This window comes from Pan troglodytes, chromosome 1 (genome assembly GCF_028858775.2).
Source record: "Pan troglodytes isolate AG18354 chromosome 1, NHGRI_mPanTro3-v2.0_pri, whole genome shotgun sequence".
Classification (NCBI taxonomy): Eukaryota; Metazoa; Chordata; class Mammalia; order Primates; family Hominidae; genus Pan; species Pan troglodytes.
The window spans coordinates 206961603-206983343 of record NC_072398.2 but is presented as its reverse complement, the minus strand read 5'-3'; the positions used below and the strand labels follow the sequence as shown (position 1 = coordinate 206983343).

At 44.0% G+C, this 21741-nt stretch overlaps 1 long non-coding RNA gene across 1 annotated transcript in view; it reads left to right on the top strand.

Moving 5' to 3' along the window:
• LOC129143489 (uncharacterized) overlaps window positions 1–21741 on the top strand; it is a 76793-nt gene that overhangs the window by 43265 nt on the left and 11787 nt on the right. The window lies entirely within an intron of this gene.

The window sequence follows — 21741 nt, the reverse complement described above, 5'->3', positions numbered from 1 at the left end:
CGCCTGGCCTTATTTTTTATTTATTTTTTTGAGACAGAGTTTCGCTCTCGTTGCCCAGGCTGGCATGCAGAGGCATGATCTTGGCTCACTGCAACCTCTGCCTTCTGGTTTCAAGTGATTCTCCTGCCTCAGCCTCCCGAGTAGTTGGGATTATAGGCGCCTGCCACCACGCCCAGCTAATTTTTGTATTTTCAGTAGAGATGGGGTTTCCCCATATTGGCCAGGCTGGTCTTGAACTCCTGACCTTGTGATCCGCCCGCCTTGGCTTCCCAAAGTGCTGGAATTACAGGTGTGAGCCACCACGCCCGGCCTTTTTTTTTTTTTTTTTTTTTAAGTAGAGGTGGGTTTTCACCATGTCGTCCAGGCTGGTCTCAAATGCCTGACCTTGTGATCTGCCTGGCTTGTCTCAAATGCCTGACCTCAGGTAATCTGCCCACCTCAGCCTCCCAAAGTGCTGGGACTGCAGGCATGAGCCATGGCACCCAGCCCTAAATAAAGCTTTTTGTTTGTTTTTTTGAAACAGAGTCTCGCTCTGAGACCCAGGCTGGAATGCAGTGGCACGATCTCAGTTCACTGCAACCTCTGCCTCCCAGGTTTAAGTGATTCTCCTGCCTCAGCTTCCCGAGTAGCTGGGACTACAGGCATGTGCCACCACACCTGGCTTATTTTCAAATTTTTGTTTAATTTTTTTTTTGAGTCAGGATCTTGCTCTATTGCTCAAGCTGGAGTGCAGTGGCATGATCATAGCCCACTTCAGCCTTGACCTCTGGGCTCTGTGATCCTCCTACCTTAGCCTCCCAAGTAGCTAGACTACAGGTGTGCACCACCATCCCTAGTTAATTTTTTTTTGTAGCGACGTCATCTTGCTATGTTGCCCAGGCTGATTTCAAATTCCCAGGCTCAAGTGATCCTCCCACCTCAGCCTCCCAAAATGTTGGGATTATGGGCATGAGCCACTGTGCCTGGCTTAGATTTTTTTTACTACAGATAATCTCAGAAATTACATATCTTTAGGTTTAAATATATATTTCTTTGATTTTCAATAAGCATATAAAAAGCATCTTTTTATAGGTTTACTCATCATGTCAATAAATAGATTTCTGCTTCATAATTTTTTTTTTTTTTTGAGACAGAGTCTTGCTCTGTCACCTAGGCTGGAGTGCAATGGCACAATCTTAGCTCACTGCAACCTCCACCTCCTGGGTTTAAGTGATTCTCCTGCCTCAACCTTCTTAGTAGCTGGGATTACAGGTGCACGCCACCACGTGTGGTTAATTTATGTATTTTTAGTAGAGATAAGGTTTCACCATTTTGGCTAGGCTGTTCTTGAACTCCTGACCTCAAGTGATCCACCTGCCTTGCCCTCCCAAAATGCTGGGATTACAGACGTGAGCCACAGTGCCCGGCCTTGCTTCATGATTTTTTAGTGCTTATATAATATTACAAGATGTGGTGGTGTAACAGTTTGCCCAGATAACCTCTAAAGTTGGATATTTGTGTCGTTTCTGTAGTGGCAAACTCAAATGTTCTTTATATCTCTTGCACTGGCTGTACATGTGGGCTTTATTGCAGCAAGGTTGCAGGAGTGAAGCAATAATCAAAATAAACCAGAGATTTCCTGAATAAACCTGTGTCTTCAGACAGTGGACAGTTTTCTTTTCTTTTCTTTCTTTTTTTGAGATAGAGTTTCACTCTTGTTGTTCAGGCTGGAGTGCAATGGTGTGATCTCAGCTCACTGCAACTTCCATCTCCCAAGTTCAAGTGACTCTCCTGTCTCAGCCTCCCGAGTAGCTGGGATTACAGGCGTCCACCACCACGCCCAGCTAATTTTTCAAAATATTTTTAGTAGAGATGGGAGTTCATCATGTCGGCCAGGCTGGTCTCGAACTCCTGACCTCAAGTGATCGCCCACCTCTGCCTCCCAAAGTGCTAGTATTACAGCATGAGCCACTGTGCCCGGCCGACAGTTTTCTATAATCATCAGCCACTTCCAGTTTTATAACATCACTCATCATGGTGGCTTCAAGATTCGTGACATAAGGCATTTTTCTCTGGTTAAATTAAGGTGGGGAAACTTGTTTAGCTGACCAGCTGCTTGAAAAATATCTTACAACTCATGAGCTGGCTTTTGTCATTAATTTGGTTAGGTGGTTTCAGATATTTATATTTTGTTGTAGAGACAGAGAAGCATATTTTTTGAAATGTTTGTCCAAATTCTGAGTGCCAGCCAAACTTTCACACTCCTGTCTATTATTCTAGGGAGAACTGCTCTAAAGAATACAGTAGGTCCCCCTTATCTGCAGTTTCACTTTCTTTGGTTTCAGTTACCCATCGTCAACCGTGGTCTGAAGATATAAAATGAATAATATCAGAAATGAAAACCATTCAGAAGTCTTTTTTTTTTTTTTTGAGACGGAGTTTTGCTCTTGTTGCCCAGGCTGGAGTTCAGTGGCACTGCTGGGGATTGATAAGGAATTAGAGAGACCAATGGGGTTGAGGAGGATATTTATTATTTAGGTGCACCAGCCCAGTCAGATTCACATCCAAAGGACTGAGCCCTGAACAAAGAGTTAAGTTACCTTTTAAGCATTTCATGAGGTTGGGGGAGATCTGTGCAGGGGGAAGCATACTACAGAAGCGAGAAACAGAGACAGTTGTTTAATTAATTGGGACATGCATTACATCATTTCTTATTTTTCAAGGAAAAACATGGTTTTTTTTGGGGTTTTTTTGTTTTTTTTTTTTGAGATGGAGTCTCGCTCTGTCGCCCAGGCTGGAGTGCAGTGGCGCGATCTGGGCTCACTGCAAGCTCCGCCTCCTGGGTTCACGCCATTCTCCTGCCTCAGCCTCCCGAGTAGCTGGGACTACAGGTGCCCGCCACCATTTTATGACTTGAGTTTATCTGTCTAGTGACCTTGCAGCTGCACAGCTAGAGAAACAGGGTCTTCACAATGCCTGGGAAAGGAGGAGAGATAAGGCTCACTAGCCACAGAAAAACAGTTAATTTTTAAAGGACTCCAGCTCTTTCTGTTTTTCAGGGGGAATTGGGTTTTCTTACATACAACTGAGTTTCTGCTTACACATTTTTAAATTTCTTTTAATTTCTGTTCAAGCGCAATCTCGGCTCACTGCAACCTCCGCCTCCCGGGTTCAAGTGATTCTCCTGCCTCAGCCTCCTGAGTAGCTGGGATTACAGGCACTCGCCATCACCCCTGGCTAATTTTTTATGCTTTTAGTAGAGATGGGGTTTCATCATGTTGGCCAGGCTGGTCTCGAACTCCTGACCTCAGGTGATCCACCCGCCTCGGCCTCCCAAAGTGCTGGGATTACAGGCATGAGCCACTGATCCCGGCCCATAAGTCTTAAGTTGCATGCCATCCTGAGTAGCATGACGAAATCTTGTGCCATCCTGCTCCATCCAGCTCAGGACATGAATCACCACTTTGTCCAGTGTATCCATGCTCCCCACTCATTAGTCGGTTCCTAGCTGTCTAGGTGATCAGATCAACTGTCTGAGTATTTGAGTGCTTGTGTTCAAGTCACCCTTATTTTACTTAACAATGGCCCCAAAACGAAAGAGTAGTGATGCTGGCAATTAGGATATGCTAAGGAGAAGCTGGAAAGTGCTTCCTTTCAGTGTAAAGGTGAAAGTTCTTGATTTGAGAAAAAAATCATATGCTGAAGTTGCTAAGAGCTACAATGAGAATGAATCTCCTATCGGTGACATTGTGAAGGAGGAAAAAAGAAATTCATGCTAGTTTTGCTGTCACACCTCAGACTGTAAAAGTTGTAGTCACAGTGTGTGATAAGTGCTTAGTTAAGATGGAAAAGGCACTAAATTTGCAGGTGGAAGGAAGACATGAACAGGAGCATGTTCCAGTCGATGGCAATATATTGGGCCAGATTAACTTAATGTTAATTAAACTTTTTTTTTTTTTTCTTTGAGACAGGGTCTTGATCTGTTGCCCAGGCTGGCTGCAGTGGTACAATCTTGGCTCATTGTGGCCTCAACCTTCTGGGCTCAAGTGATCCCTCACCTCAGCCTCCCAAATAGCTGGGACTGCAGGCACACGCCACCACACTCACCTAATTTTGTTCATTTTCTGTAGAGACAGGGTTTCGTTATGTTGCCCAGACTGGTCTTAAACTCCTGGACTCAAGCAGTCTTCCCGCCTCAGCCTCCTAAAGTGTTGGGATTACAGCCATGAGCCACCACACCTGGCAAATTAAATTTTATTGTAGGTTCGTATGTATAGGGAAATAGGCTTTGATACTATTCGTGGTTTCAGGCATCCACTGGGGGTATCGGAATGTATCCCCCAAGGGGAGGGCCACTGTAATTATCAAATTATAGTTGAGCAGGGCGTGGTGGCTCATGCCTGTAATCCCAGCACTTTGGGAGACCGAGGCGGGTGGATCATGAGGTCAAGAGATTGAGACCATCCTGGCCAACATGGTGAAGCCCTGTCTCTACTAAAAATACAAAAATTAGCTGGGCATGGTGGCACGTACCTGTAGCCCCAGCTACTCAGGAGGCTGAGGCAGGAGAATCGCTTGAACCCGGGAGGTGGAGGTTGCAGTGAGCCGAGATTGTGCCACTGCACTCCAGCCTGGCAACAGAGCGAGACTCTGTCTCAAAAAAAAAAAAAAAAAAAAAAAGAGTTGGATAAGCATTATATCAGAACTATTTTGTTTCTTTTTTTGACTTATGTGTACATTGGATAAGTGTCTTTTTGGTCAGGGCCTGTTTTATTTGTCCATAGGAAGATCTAGGGCATCACTATTTGTCAGAAAGAGGAAATACAGGCATGAAACCAACAGGACAAACTTTATTACTTTAAGGATTTTCCTTCTTAGTGTCTGTCAAGGGCTTATGACCAGAAAGAGTTGTCCAGTCTATGGAGCTGAATTGTATTAACTTTAGAGATTTTACAGCAACTTGAATTTTGTTTACAATCGGTTCTTATGTGTTTATCTTGATGTATAAAGTTGCAACATGTTTGACAGATTTAAGCATATACTTCTTTTTGAGCAGTCAGCAGATAATTATAGACTATTTGATTTCTTTCTTATTTTGTAGAGAGGGGGTTCTCCCTACCTTTCCCAGGCTGGTCTCGAACTCCTGGGCTCAGGCGATCCTCCCGCCTTGGCCTCCCAAAGTGCTGGGATTACAGGCATGAGCCACCACATCCAGCCAGACTATCTGATTTTTTAGGATGCTTCCTAAGAAAGGATCCATCCCTCGCTTCCTTCCTTCTTTTTCCTATTGAGGGATAGTATACATATTACAGATTTCATAGCCTATATTAATCCTGAGTACTTGATGGACTTTTACATAGGTACACATCCATGTGACCACCATCCAAATAAAGAAAGGGGACATTGACAGCAAGCCAGCGAGGCTCTGTGTGCCCCTTTCCCATCTATACTATCCTCCTATTGGAGGTAACTACAATTCTGATTTTTTTTTTCTTTCTTTTTTTTTTTTTCAGACAAGGTCTCCCTCTGTCGCTCAGGCTGGAGTGCAGTGGTGCAATCACGGGTCACTGCAGCCTGGACCTCTGTGGCTCAATAATTCTGATTCTATTATCATCAGTTACATACAGTGTGTGCTCTTGTGTGTGGTTCCTTTTGTTCAACATTCTATGTTTTTGAGCTGCATCCATATTGTTGAGCATACAAACAGCTGTTTTGACGTTGTTGTCATTGTGTGGTATTCCATTGTATGACTATGCTACCGTTTATCTGTCTGTTGATGAATTTGAGCTGTTTCCAATCATTGCCTATTAACAAATAAAGTGGCTAGTAACATTCCTGTACATATCTATTTGTGCAGCCATTCTCTTGGGTACATACTTAGGGTTAGAACTGTTAGGTGAGAAGGTATGCACATATTAAGTGTTAGAAAAGTTTGCTAACACATTCCCAGAGGTTGTACAATTTTAGACTCCTACTGGCAAGATCTGATGTTCCAGTTGCCCCAGGGCCTTGTGAACCCTTGCCACTGTCTGTCTTTTAAATCTAGCCATTCTGAGGAGTGTGTTTTGGTATTTCCTTGTGGTTTCAATTAGTATTTCATGGCTACTTGATCTTGTGGGTCTACTCTACCCAGGCTTTTCACTTTTTGTCTGAAAAGTCTTGTATTCTGTGTAATGAAATACGCCAGTGTTTAAAATTGTTTCTGAGATGACTGGACAGCTTTTACCCATTTGCTTACTTCCAGTCTTGGCATCAGTATTCTCATGGCATTAAGAATGCTCGTGTGTGTGAGGCTGGGCGTGGTGGTTCATGGCTGTAATCCCAGCACTTCGGGAGGCCGAGGTGGGTGGATCACCTGAGGTCAGGAGTTCGAGACCAGCCTGGCCAACATGCTGAAAACCCGTCTCTACTAAAAATACAAAAATTAGCCGGGCCTGGTGGTGCATGCCTGTAATCCCAGCTACTCAGGAGGCTGAGGCAGGAGAATCGCTTTAACCCAGGAAGCGGAGGTTGTAGTGAGCTGAGATTGTGCCACTGCATTCCAGCCTGGGCAACAGAGTGAGACTCTGTCCCAGAAAAGAAAAAAAAAAGAATGCTCGCGCGTGCACGAGTCTGTGTGTGTGTGTATGTGTATGTGTGTGTTGACATCCGGTAGGTTTCTGTTTCAGAGTTTTTCTTTACTTTCTTTCCTTTCTCCCTCCCCTCCCCTCCCTTTCTTTTGAAAAGGGTCTCACTCTCACCAGGCAGGAGTGCAGTGGTGCCATCACCACTCACTGCAGCCTCAACCTCCCAGGCTCAAGCAATCCTCCCACCTCAGCCCCGTGAGTAGCTGGGACTACAGGAATGTTTGCCACCATGCATGGCTAATTTTTTATATTTTTAGTGGAGTTGGGGTTTTGCCATGTGGGCCAGGCTGGTCTCAAACTCCTGGCCTCAAGTGATCCACCCAGCTCAGCCTCCCTAAGTTTTGGGATTACAGGTGTGAGCCACCGTGCCTGGCCTTAGTCCCTCTTTAATAAGAACATTAACCCCACTCATGAGGCTCTGCTCCAGTGACCTAATCACCTCCCAAAGGCCCCGCCTCCTAATACCATCACCTTAGGGGAGAGAATTTCAACATAAGAATTTTTGGGGGATACAAACATTAGGCCATAGAAGGTGGCTATTGGCATAGGATGGTAGGTACTTCATGCACGCAACAGGGGGTATAAATTAGTGTAGTTTTTCCTGGAGGGGATTTTAGCAGTCTCTATAAAAAATTTTAAAGCGGGCTGAGCTCAGTGGCTCACGCCTGTAATCCCAGTACTTGGGAAAGCTGAGGTGGGCAGATTACTTGAGGCCAGGAGTTTGAGACCAGCCCGGCCAACATGGTGAAACCCAGTCTCTACTAAAAAAATACAAAAATTAGCCAGGTGTGGTGGTGTGTGCCTGTAATCCCAGCTACTTGGGAGGCTGAGGCAGGAGAATTGCTTGCACCGGGGAGGTGGAGGTTGCAGTGAGCTGAGATTGCACCACTGTACTCCAGCCTGGGTGACAGAATGAGACTCTGTCTTGAAAAAAAATTTTTTTAAAGTGCCTATTGTTCAGTACAGCAGTCCACTTCTAGTTATTATTCCACAGAAATACTTTATCCTATGGAAATATTCTATTCCTTGAAAATATTCCATGTGAGCCCAAAGGTATTTAAGTAAAGTTCATATACAATGTCCATCATTGTTTGTAATGAAGAAAAATAGAAGCCAGGCACAGTGGCTCACACTTGTAATCCCAGCACTCTGGGAGGCCCAGGCAGGTGGATCACCTGAGGTCAGGGGTTCAAGACCAGCCTGGCCAACATGGCGAAACCCTGTCTCTATTAAAAATACAAAAATTAGCCGGGCATGTTGGTGGGCGCCCGTAATCCCAGCTACTCAGGAGGCTGAGACTGGAGAATCACTTGAACCGGGGAGGCGGAGGTTGCAGTGAGCGAGAACGTGCCACTGCACTCCAGCCTGGGTGACAGAGAAAGACTCCATCTCAAAAAAAAAAAAAAAAAAAAGTAGGAAACTGCCCATATGTCCACCGATAGAGGCATGGTTAAACATTATTTGGTATGTGGTATTATGTTATTTTTAGAGACAGGTCTTGCTCTGTTGCCCAGGCTGGAGTGCAGTGGTGTGATCACTGCAGCCTCGCACTCCTGGGCTCAAACGATCCTCCCACCTCAGCCTCCCAAGTAGCTGGGATTACAAGTGTGAGACAATGTGCCTGGCAGCACATGGTATTAAATACTGTACATCAGTCAACAAGGATGATGAATGGTCATTAAAAATCTTCAATACTTACTAAGTTCCAAATGCAAGTAGAAGAATAATAGGCATAACACGATTCCATTTATATAAAAATAATGCACACTGCAAAAGAATGAAGTTGGACCCTTACCTAACACCATATACAAAAAATAACTCAAAGTAGATCAAATACCTAAATGTAAGACCCAACACCACCACCACTCTCAGAAGCAAACGTGATAAACATGACATTGGATTTAACAGTGAATTCTTAGATATGTGTGACACCAAAGGCACAGGCAACAGATGAAAAAATAGACAAATTGCACTACATGGAAACTTAAAAGTTTTTGTGCCTCAAAAGACACTATCAACAATGTAAAAAGGCAACCCAAAGAATGGCAGAAAATATTTGTAAATCATATATATCTGATAAAGGATTATCATCCAGAATATGTAAAGAGCTCCTAAAACTCGGCCGGGCATGGTGGGTCACTCCTGTAATCCCAGCACTTTGGGAGGCCCAGGTGGGTGGATCACTTGAGGCCAGGAGTTCGAGACCAGCCTGGTCAACATGGTGAAACCTCGTCTCTACTAAAAATACAAAAATTATCCAGGTGTGGTGGCATGCGCCTGTAATCTCAGCTACTTGGGAGGCTGAGGCGGGAAAATCACTTGAACCTGGGAGGCAGAGGCTCCAGTGAGCTGAGATTGCACCACTGCACTCCAGCCTGGCCTGGGTGACACAGCGAGACTCCATCTCAAAATACAAACAAACAAACAAAAAACCTCCTAAAACTCAACAACAATAAAATCAATCCAATTCAAAAATGGACAAAGAACTTAAATAGACATTTCTCCGAAGAAGGTATGCAAATGGCAAATAAGCACATGAAAAGATGCTCAACATCAAGAATTATTAGGGAAATGTAAATCAAAACCACAATGGGATAACACCTTAAACCTATTAGGATGTTACTATCAAAACCAAACCAAAACAACAACAACAACAACAACAACAAATAAAATAAAATAAAATAAAAAGAACCCAGAAAATAAGTAATGGCAAGAGTGTGAAGAAATTGTCAGTCTTGTACACTGTTGGTGGAAATATAAATTGATAAAGCTGCTATGGAAAACAATGTGGCAGTTCCTCAAAAAATTAAAAGTAGAATTACCATGTGATCCAACAATTCTATTTTTGGATATATACTCAATATAATTGAAAGCAGGATACAACCATGTTCATAGCAGCATTATTTACAGTAGTCAAAAGGTGAAAGCCAACCAAGGGTCCATCAGTGAATGACTGGATAAGCAAAATGTGGTATATCTATACAATGGAATATTATTTATGCTTAAAAATAGGGAAATTCTGACACATGCTATGATATAGGTGAACCTTGAGGACATTATGCCAAGTGAAATAAGCCAGTCACAAAAAGACAAATACTGTATGATTCTACTTATATGAGGTACCTAGGAGTATCAAATTCGTATAGTGGTGGTTACCAGGGGCTGGAGGAAGGGAGAAATGTTTATTGTGATTGTTACTATTTAATGGGCACAGAGTTACTGTTTAGTGGGTACAGAGTTTCAGTTTTGCAAGATGAAAAGTGTTACGGAGATGGATGGTGGTGATGGCTGCACTACATTATGGATGTATTCATTTATTTTAGAGACAGAGTCTCACACTGTTGCCCAGGCTGGAGTGCAGTGTCTATAACCTTCAGCTCCTGGACTCCAGCGATCCTCCCACCTCAGCTAGGACCACAGGAATATGCCACCATGCTCAGTAATTTTCTTTTCCTTCTTTTTTTTTTTTTTTTTTCTTGTTTGTAGAGATAGGGTCTTGGTATGTTGCCCAGGCTGGACTTGAACTCCTGGCCTCAAGTGATCCTCTCGCTTCAACCTCCCAAAGCGTTGGGATTAAAGGTGTGACTTACTGTGCCAGACCTGAATATATTTGATAATACTGAATTGTAAACTGAAAATGGTTAAGATGGTAAATTTTATGTTAATGTGTATTTCGCCACAATAAAAAATGGAAAATATGAAAAATGTACACATGGGTTTGTTTATTTATTTATTTTGAGAAAGAATTTTACTCTTATTGCCCAGGCTGGAGTGCAATGGCGCCATCTTGGCTCACTGCAACCTCTGCCTCCCAAGTTCAAGTTATTCTCCTGCCTCAGCCTTCCAAATAGCTGGAATTACAGGCTCCCACCACTATGTCCAGCTAATTTTTTTGTATTTTTAGTAGAGACAAGGTTTCACCATGTTGGCCAGGCTGGTCTCGAACTCCTGGCCTCAAGTGATTCCCCCCGCCTCAGCCTCCCAAAGTGCTGGGATTACAGGCATGAGCCACTGCACCCAGCCACATAGGTTTATTTTTATATATACATATACATGTCTATAAATGTATAAAAAAAGGACTAGAAGGATACACTCCAAACTGTTAATAGTTGTCACTGCTGGGAGGGGGTTAGTGAGTGTCTGGAACACACTGGGGGATGGAAGGAAGACCTTTTGCTTTTTTTTTTTTTTTTTGAGACAAGGTCTTTGTCATCCAGGCTGGAGTACAGTGGTGCAATCATAGCTCACTGGAGTCTCGAACTTCTGGGCTAAAGCAATCCTCCCACCTCAGCCTCTTGAGTAGCTGGGACTACAGGTGTATGCCATCCTACCCAGCTAACTTTAAAATTTTTTTTGTGGAGACAAGGTCTCACCTTGCTGATCAAGCTGGTCTTGAACTCCTGGCCTCGAGCAATCCTCCTGCCTTGGCCTCCCAAAGTGCTGGGATTACAGGCATGAACCATCATGCTTGGCCCATCTTTTGCTTTTTTTTTTTTGAGATGGAGTCTCGCTCTGTCGCCCAGGCTGCAGTGCAGTGGCACGATCTTGGTTCACTGCAACCTCTGCCTCCTGGGTTCAAGCAATTCTCCTGCCTCAGCCTCCTGAGTAGCTGGGACTACAGGTGTACACCACCACACTCGGCTAATTTTTTTGTATTTTTAGTAGAGACGGGGTTTCACCATGTTGGTCAGGCTGCTCTCGAACTCCTGACCTCATGATCCGCCCACCCCAGCCTCCCAAAGTGCTGGGATTATAGGCAAGAGCCACCGCACCCAGCTCCGCCTTTTGCTTTTCAAGATATTTCTGTACTGTTTGAATTTTTACAGCAAGAGCATAGTGACTGGGAAGGAAAGGTTAAGCAGCAATCCTGAAACCTATTTCTTCTCTTTACCAAGGATCCTTGGGGGAAGAAAGGGATCCCCACTCACATCCCCTTGTAAACACTCCAGTAACCAGAGCTTCTGGTAAGCAAACTAATGGTATTTACTAGCAGAAAGATAATGGCAAGTCTTTATCTGTGTAATGCATTTATCAATATATACGTTGTCTGCCTAGGGTGTTTACCAGAAGTAAAATTGGAATTTGTGGATTTATGGGGCATAGCGTGCTGGAAAATGTCACATAAGCTGTGTAATTAATGGGGTGTAAAATGAAGATGCTCTGTAATCAATATGGCTCCCTCGTGTAAGTGGTGGCATGTACAATTGCTTAGACTCACACATTAAATACAAGTGCAAACATATTCTATGCAGTAGAGGAATGCTCTCTGGGGGGAGGTGTTGATGGTGTTGAACTTCAAGGGAGGGATGTTTTGCCTGTGCCTTGGGATCGTCTGTATCCTTTGAATTAGTAGAGTTTGGTACTGTGAGAGCTATGATTCATGTGATTTGACTTGACAAATTAGGAGACATAGATTGGGTAACATCAGCATATAAATGCATCTTACAGCTGTGGAATTTGAGAGATATAGTCAGAGGAAGGGTGAGAGAGGTCATAGATACAAAACAGAAGAGCAGGCTGGGCATGGTGGCTCACACCTCAGCACTTTGGGAGGCTGAGGTGGGCAGATCACCTGAGGTCAGGAGTTCGAGACCAGCCTGGCCAACATGGTGAAACCCTGCCTTTACTGAAAATACAAAAATTAGCCAGGCATGGTGGTGGGTGCCTGTAATCCCAGCTACTCAGGAAGCTGGAGGCAGGGAGAATTGCTTGAACCCAAGAGGTAGAGGTTACAGTGAGCTGAGTTCATGCCACTGCACTCCAGCCAGGGTGATAGAGCGAGACTCCATCTCAAAAACAAAACAAAAAATTTAAAGAAAACAGAAGTGCTTGGACTATTGCAGTAGCTTCATAACCGGTCTCCCAGCTTCCCTTCTTGACCGCTCCATAACCCAGTCTCCACACAGCATGACACCCCTGTTTGGAACTTTCCAGTGGCTTGCCATCACATTTAGAATAAAATACAAAGTGCTTATCATGGCCCACAAGGCCCTACACAAATGGGCTCCTGGGACCTCTTCAGCTCAACTCCTAGTACTCTCTTCCTTGTTAACCAATGTTCATGCTATGCTGGGCTCTTTCAACTGCCTGAGAGCCCCTTTCTGGCTGTTTTCTCTCCCTGCAGTATCTTTCCCTTGGGGCATTCTCTGCATGGCTGGCCCTCTCTCAGGTTTCAAGTCTCAGTTCCAATGTCACCTTCTTAAGGGATTTGCCTTGGTAATGCACTCTAAAGCAGCTCTACCCTCCCTCAGTCTCTATTGCCTTACCTCATCACCATCATTTTATTTGCTTTAGAGCACTATCTGAAATTATTGTGTTTTCTTGTTTATATTTTTTTGAGACAGGGTCTTGCTCTGTCATTGAGGCTGCAGTGCAGTGGCACAATCATGGCTCACAGCCAGCAAGGAAGAGAGTACTAGGAGTTGAGCTTAAGAGGTCTCAGGAGCCCATTTGTGTAGGGCCTTGTGGGCCATGATAAACACTTTGTATTTTATTCAAAATGTGATGGCAAGCCACTGGAAAGTTCCAAACAGTGATGTCATGCTATGTGGAGACTGGGTTATGGAGAGGTCAAGAAGGGAAGCCTCGACTCCCAGAGCTCAAGTGATCCTCCTAGCTCAGCCTCCCGAGTAGCTGGGACTACAGGTGTGTGCCACCGTGCCCAGCTAATTTTTAATTTTTTGTAGAGACAAAATCTTGCCATGTTGCTTAGGCTGGTCTTGAACTCCTGGGCTCAAGTGATCAGCCCACCTTGGCCTCTCAAAGAGTTGGGATTACAGGTGTGAGCCACGGTGCCCAGCCTGATTTTTTAATAGTGGTAAAATATACACAACATAAAATTTACCATTTTAACAAAAAAAATTTTTTTTTTTGAGGTGGAGTTTTGCTCTTGTTGCCCAGGCTGGAGTGCAATGGCCCGATCTCAGCTCACTGCAACCTCTGCCTCCCAGGTTCAAGCGATTCTCCTGCCTCAGCCTCCCAAGTAGCTGGGATTACAGGTATGTGCCACTGTGCCTGGCTAATTTTGTATTTTTAGTAGAGATGGGGTTTCTCTATGTTGGCCAGGCTGGTCTCTAACTCCTGACCTCAGGTGATCCACCCGCCTCGACCCCCCAAAGTGCTGGGATTACAAGTGTGAGCCACCACGCCTGGCCCATTTTAACTATTTTTAAGTGTACAGTTCAGTGGCATTAAGTACATTCATAATGTTGTGTCATCATCACCACTATTTCCAGAACTTTTTTTTATCATCCCAAACAGAAACTCTATGCCCGTTAGACAGTAACTTCCCATTCCTTCCTCCCCTCAGCCTCTGGTAACCTCTATTCTACTTTTTGTCAATGAATTTTCCTGTTCTAGGTACCTCATATAGGTGCAATGATACAATCTTTGCCCTTTTGTGTCTGGCTTTCAGGGTTCATCCATGTTGGAGGATGTGTCAACATTTCACTCCTTTTAAAGGTTTTCAAGATTCATCCATGTCGTAGCATGTGTCAGCAGCTCATCCCTTTTAAATGCTGAGTAATATTCCTTTTTTTTTTTTTTTTTTAGACGAAGTTTTGCTCTTGTTGCCCAGGCTGGAGTGCAGTGGCGCGATATCTTGGCTCACTGCAACCTCTGCCTCCAGGGTTCAAGCGATTCTCCTACCTCAGCCTCCTGAGTAACTGGGATTACAGGCATCCGCCACCAAGCCTGGTGGCTTGGTTTTTTTTTTTTTTGAGACGGAGTTTGGCTCTCGTTGCCCAGTCTGGAGTGCAATGACGCTATCTCAGCTCACTGCAACCTCTGTCTCCCAGGTTCAAGCGATTCTCCTGCCTCAGCCTCCTGAGTAGCTGGGATTATAGGCATGGGCCACCACGCCTGGCTAATTTTGTATTTTTAGTAGAGACAGGTTTTTTCCATGCCTTTAATTGCCACCATGCCCAGCTAATTTTTTTTTTTTTGTCTTTTTAGTAGAGACGGGGTTTCTCCATGTTAGTCAGGCTGGTCTCGAACTTCTAACCTCAGGTGATCCACCCACCTCAGCCTCCCAAAGTGCTGAGATTACAGGCATGAGCCACTGTGCCTGGCCTTAATTTTTTGTATTTTTAGTAGAGACAAGGTTTCACCATGTTGGCCAGGCTGGTCTTGAACTCCTGACCTCAGGTGATCCACCCGCCTTGGCCTCCCAAAGTGCTGGGATTACAGGCATGAACCACAGCGCCCAGCAGATGTCTCTGTTAATTGAACAGTTTAACTTGATTCTGTCCCACAGAAATATAACAAGAGCCATATATAGAATTTAAATTTTTTTTTTTTTTTTGAGACAGGGTGTCCCTCTGTCACCCAGGCTGGAGTGCAGGGGCATGATCACAGCTCACTGAGGCCTCGAACTTCTGGGCTCAAATGATCCTCCTGTCTTAGCCTCCTGATTACTAGAACTACAGGCACGTGCCACTGTGCCCAGCTATTTTTATTTTTGTAGAGACAGGGATCTCGCTGTGTTGCCAGGGCTGATCTCAAACTCCTAGGCTTAAGCAATCCTCCCTCCTTGGCCTTCCAAAGTACTGAGATTACAGGCGTGAGCCACTGTGCCCAGCTGAATTTTCTAGTAGCCATATTAAAACAATAAAAAGAGGCCCTGCAAATCACTGGCAAGCTACTTAACCTTCTTGATCTTCCACTCCCTCTTGGGTAAGATATCCACCAAAGGGCAATTGTAAAGATCAGATGAGGTAGCATATAGGAAAGATACACATGAAAATGATTTGCTAGTGCAACATCTGATAGTCAAAGTGTTATTTTTATTTTTCTGGAAATAAACAAATGATTTGAAAAAGTATCATGTGGTGAGCACCAGATGGATAATGAGACAAGTTTATTAAACATCTTAAACTGTGCAGTCAGTGACAAAAGCAAGTGGGAAGCAACTAAAGATGTTAGAGCTGGGAAAGCCGCCTCATCTGGTCAAAGTCAGGAGGAGCAAATCCCTCTGAGCCACCAGCCCGTTTGCCCACTTGGCTCGACCCCAGCTGACAGCCCGTGCAGGAGTTATTGCTGCTTGGGAGACTTGAGATTTTGGCCAGTAGCATTCTTTTGTAATCTTCTATGTGACTGTATTCGCCCACATTTCTGACTCAGAATGAACAGGGAAAGGCGCTGCTGGCAGCTGAATTACCTCAAAACCCAGCTCCAGCCAACCCTTTGAATAGTGATGAGAGCAATGTGCTCCTCCACACATCACCTAAATAGGGAGGCCCATTTGTTATCACCACTTGGCAGATGAAAGTATTGTTTCACAGCGGTTAAGTGATTAGGCCTGGATAATCAAGCAGAATTTCGAACCCAAGTAGCCTGACCCTGGGCCTTGTGCTGTTAGCCCTGAGGCTGCTTTAGGGACCAGAGATTACGTTATTAGGCAAATATTAAATAAACTCAGTGCATTTAGTTGCCTTCCCACCCTCAGAAAGCAACCTGGACTCAACCACTTTATTACTGATTTATTTATATCACTCTATTTTGCAGATGAAAAGCATCACTGAGTATCTCTCCCTCTCTCTTTTTTTTTTGAGACAGGATTTTGCTCTGTCGCCCAGGCTGGAGTGCAGTGGTGCAATCATGGCTCACTGCAGCCTCGACCCCCTGAGCTCAAGCAATCCTCCTTCCTCAGCCTCTCAAGTAGCTTCAGTGATTCTATTTTTAGTACTTTTAGTGGTCACCCCACACCTCTAAAGGAAGGTTTGGGCCAAGCATGGTGGCTCATGCCTGTAATCCCATCCTTTGAAAATGAACTCACCCTCATAGCTCAGTGATTTGTTGCTGCTGAGATGATTGAAAAGAATGGACCTTGAGTTCGAACTGTTCAGTTGTGGTTGTCACTTAAGGTCCAGCTTGCTGGGCTTCTCTGGAGTGCTGAGGCAAGGGGTGCCCCGCCCTATCCAAAATCTGTGTTATGAGTCAGAAGGCAGAGAAGCCAGAAGTCCATGGGGCAATTCCCAGGAGGAGGGCCTGCTCTGAGTGACATGTCCTCTTGGTTCTGTGGACTCCTCACCTGGAGGGGGCATCTGAAGACAGAATCCAGGACAGTAAGTCCCAATGAGGAGTTCCATTCATGGTGTGGCAAGTAAGCTCCAACTGGACTGATCTCCGGGCAGATTTCAACTGTTAACTCTGGGGGAAAAAAAAAAGTACTGGAGATTAAAAAAAAAAGCAGGCAGATTCTGAAGAGGAGTCGACACTTGGAAGAAGGAAATGGCACAGGATGAATTTCTCCTGTTTTTAATTTAAAATTTTTTCTTTTCTATTTTAAAAATATTTATTTATTTACTTAAAAAAATTAAGGTGTGGTCTCACTATGTTGGCTGGGCTGGTCTCAAACTCCTGGGCTCAAGTGATCTGCCTGCCTCAGCCTCCCAAGGTGCTGGGATTACAGGTGTGAGCCACTGTGCTTGGCCTGTCTTTTGACTTTTAAAACCTATCCTGAACATTTTTCCATGCTGCTGCTTTTTTTCTTCCCCCTCTGTGTCGCCTAGGGTGGAGTGTAATGACATAATCTTGGCTCACTGCAAACTCCACCTCCTGGGTTCAAGCAATTCTCCTGCCTCAGCCTTCTGAGTAGCTGGGATTACAGGCACGCACCAACAGGACCGGCTAATTTTTGTATTTTTAATAGAGATGGGGTTTCACCATGTTGGCCAGGCTGGTCTCAAACTTCTGGCCTCAAGTGATCCGCCCACCTCAGCCTCCCAAAGTGCTGGGATTACAGGTGTGAGCCACAGAGCATGGCCATTTTTCCCCCCATGCTTCTAAATATTATATATATTATATATATATATATATATATATATATATATATATATATATAGACAGGACCTCACTCTGTTGCCCAGGCTGGAGTGCAGTAGTGCAATCTCAGCTCACTGCAGCTATGACCTCCCCAGACTCAGGCTATCCTCCCATCTCAGCCTCCTGAGTAGCTGGGACTACAGACATGCACCACCACACCTGGCTAATTTAATTTTTTTTTTTTTGTAGAGACAGGGTCTCACTATGTTGCCCAGGCTGGTCTTGAACTCCTGGGCTCATCTTCCAGAGTGCTGGGATTACAAGTGTGAGCCACTTTGCCCATCCATGCAATATCATTGTTGGTGACTGTGTATCAGTCACAATATGACTAGATCGTAATTGATTATTAAGTGTGTTAGCCTTATATTTTACACATGAATCACAAGCATTTTTCTCAGTTGGTTTCCGCTTTATAACTTTACGGTGAGCCTGTCCTTTCATTAGTTGGCTGTGGTCCAATAAAAACCAACCACCATCTGTCTGGGTAAACATCTGATAAATGGTGTTTCTCATGTGGGCAGGGTCCATGTCTTTTTTGTTTATCACTGTATTGCCAGTGCCTAGCATAGCACCTGGAGTGAAAGACCTACTCACAAAATTTGTGTGCAGGTCCGGTGGCTCATGCCTATAACTCCAGCATTTGTGAGGCCGAGGCAGATGGATCGCTTGAGCCCAGGAGTCTGAGATCAGCCTGGACAACGTGGCAAAACCCCAAGTCTACAAAAAAATACAAAAATTAAGCTGGGCGTGGTGGTGCACAACCTGTAGTCCCAGCTTCCCAGGAGGCTGAGGTGGGAGGATTGCCTGAGTCTGGGGAGGTCGTAGCTGCAGTGAACTGAGATTGCACCACTGCACTCCAGCCTGGGCAACAGAGTGAGACCCAGTCTCAAAAAATAAATAAACAGGCCAGGTGTGGTGGCTCATGCCTGTAATCCCAACACTTCGGGAGGCGGAGGCAGGTGGATCACCTGTGGTTAGGAGTTTGAGACCAGTCTGGCCAACATGGTGAAAACCCATCTCTACTAAAAAAAAAAAAAAAAAAAAATACAAAAATTAGCCGGGCATGGTGGTGGGCACCTGTAATCCCAGCTAATCAGGAGGCTGAGGCAGAAGAATCACTTGAATGGGGGAGGTGGATGTTGTAGTGATCCGAGATATCACTTCATTGCACTCCAACCTGGGCAATAAGAGCAAAACTCTGTCTCAAAAAAAAAAAAAATATATATATATATATATATATACACACACACACACATACACACTATATATATACATATGTATACACATATATACACATATATATACATATGTATACACATATATACACATATATATACACATGTATACACATATATATACAAAATAAATAAAATTTGTGTTGACTAACACAAATTGATCATGTTTGATTGACTAACTTGTGACCTGTGTTTAAGGCAAAGACTCAGGTTACCATCACTGGTTGCTGGCCTCTGTTAGTCTGTTGAATAGCTTTTAATTTAGTAATTCACGCCCTTTGACCTAGTAATTCCCCTTCTAGAGTCTATCCGAAAGAATTTTTCAGAGATGCACGCAAAGATTTATGTATAAGGATGATCATTCCAGTTTTAAGAGTGAAAAATTCTAAATAATTTCTAGCAATATGAAAATAATACGTAATTACAACATAAACATTAATATGGGGTTTTTGAATGTTTTGATGATGTGAGGAAGTTCTTATGATGTCATGGCATATACAAAACCAGAATGTAAAATTGTTCGTAGGATTTCTCAACTCTGTTAAACTTAGCATGAAATACACCTAACACGTGTTGTGTGAGTTGGGAATGATTTCAGCACCAAGAAACAGAAAACCTAACTCATGGTGGCTTAAACTTAGAGGGGTTAAGTTTTCTCTCATTGGCTGGGCACGGTGGCTCACGCCTGTAATCCCAACACTTTGGGAGGCTGAGGCGGGCAGATCACTTGAGGCCAGGAGTTCAAGACCAGCCTGGCTCACATGGTGAAATCCTGTCTCTACTAAAAATACAAAAAATTAGCCGGGCGTGGTGGTGGATGCTTGTAATCCCAGCTACTTGGGAGGCCAAGGCAGAAGAATCCATGAACCTGGAAGGCAGAGGTTGCAGTGAGCTGAGATCACGCCATTGCACTCCAGCCTGGGCGACAAGAGTGAAACTCCATCTCAAAAAAAGAAAGGTTTTATCTCATATGTAGCCTGTAGTCTGGAGGTGGTGGTTGAGGGTCTGATGGCAGCAGTGTGGAGATGTCAGGGCCGGATCTCTGCGATTTTCTTCTGTTTTTTTTTTTTCTGAGATGGAGTCTCGCTATGTCATCCAGGCTGGAGATCAGTGGCGCAATCTCAGCTCACTGCAACCTCTGCCTCCTGGGTTCAAGCAATTCTCCTGCCTCAGCCTCCCAAGTAGCTAGGATTACAGGTGTGTGCCATCATGCTCGGCTAATTTTTGTATTTTTAGTAGAGACGGGGTTTCATCATGTTGGCTAGGCTGGTCTTGAACTCCTGACCTCCAGTGATCCCCCCGCCTCAGCATCCCAAAGTGCTGGGATTACAGGCATGAGCCACCGTGCCTGGCCTGCGATTCTCTTTTCTTAATGGCTGGGCTGCCGTAAAGAAAATTGAGGCCTGCCCCAGCTCCAGGATGACTGCACTTGAGTCAGGAAGGAGGTGGGGGACTTGTACGGTGCCTGCAGTGTCTGTCCCTTTGATCAGGAACACCAAGAGCCTACCAAGGTGCCCCAGCAGATGTTGGCTTATTTCTCTTTGACTAGAATTGTGTCCCGTGGCTACCGCCAGCTACAGGAGAACCCGGGAAAGTGAGTATTTAACATCCCAGTCTCTAGAGTGGAGGCAGCAATGGGGAATCGGTGGGAATATCTGTTAGGTTAGCTGATAAACTAACATTTCATTTCCATTTTACTTCTTTCAGGCTGGTGGGTTTATGGGTGTTTTTACTTTTCTTCTTTATTTTTTCTGTCTCATGTAATTTCTCTACAACAAGCATTTCTAATTTCTGTTGTTGAAAAAATATGACAGATACTGCTTTAAAAATCCTTTGTGAGGTTGTGGGCTTTCATTTCTGGAAGCGTTCATACTATCATCAGTCAAAATTGTGGAGAAGGAAGGAACTGTTGAATTCTGTGGGGGTTGGATTGACACCTCTCTCTTTCCCAGTAGACTATGACATCCCCAGGGAATGGGTGGGTGGGGAAATCTATGATTTGTTTAGCTCCTGTCAGGTACTGTGCTAGTTACTTGGCAAGCAAGCATCGTCTCATCTAATTCTCATAGCAGCCTTCCTTTTACAGACAAGAGGAAGACAGGCTAAATAACTTAATCAGGTCATACATTGGGTGAAAGCAAGCTGGATCTCAGCACCAGGCTTTAATTTTGTAGGTTCCTGAGACACAGTAATCTCAATAAAGTGTGTGTTGAATGAATGTGGAGTCAATGAATCCCTTGGATGTGTAAGTTTTTTAAAGAAAACTGCAGCGGTTCCGTGATAATTATTTCTTGTAGAGCACCCATTCATTTTAACTTGCACAATTGAAAAATAACAGGCTGTAGTAAATTGCCTGCAGGAGAGGAACTCTGTGCACTTTCCTGTATCTAAAATCCTTGCCTAATTGCCGGATGTAAATAATGAATATGACTCCTGTATGAAAAGACAGCCGAAGATTTGTTTCTCATGAGGTCTCTGAAGTTTTTTATTATGAAAAAATTCCAAATATATTCAAACATAGAGAGAATGGTAGTATGAACTCCAAGGTACGCATCACCCAGCTTCAAGAAGCATCACTATTTTGCTAACTTTTCCATTTGTCTCCCCGCTCCCACTTTTTTTATTAGACTAAAGTACTTTAAAGCAAACCCAAAGACTAATTTCACCATGAAACATTTGATATTTATTCCAATATTTATTTTATTCCAATATTTATAATTGGAATAAAAGGGATTTTGTGTGGCCCTGCGTTTTTCTTTCTTTAGATCTGCAAGTACAGGAAGCGATGATGTAAAAATCATCCCAGGGCACGTGGACTTCTGGAGGCCCAGGTGAAAAGAGGCATATTCCTCACAGGCTATGCAATTTGTTTTTCCCTTAGCTCCTCTGGCTCCAGCTGTAATACTTTCCTCAAATGCTGAAAATTAAATATCTGGCCTCTCTTAGCTAGATTTCTGGGGAGTGCTTCTTTTGAGACTATTTTTGGCATGAAAATATCACTCAAGTTGCTTGAAGTGATTTGGAATTTTTGAAGTATGAAAAGCATCTCACTAGAGCCATGGTTGAGGCTGAGTGGG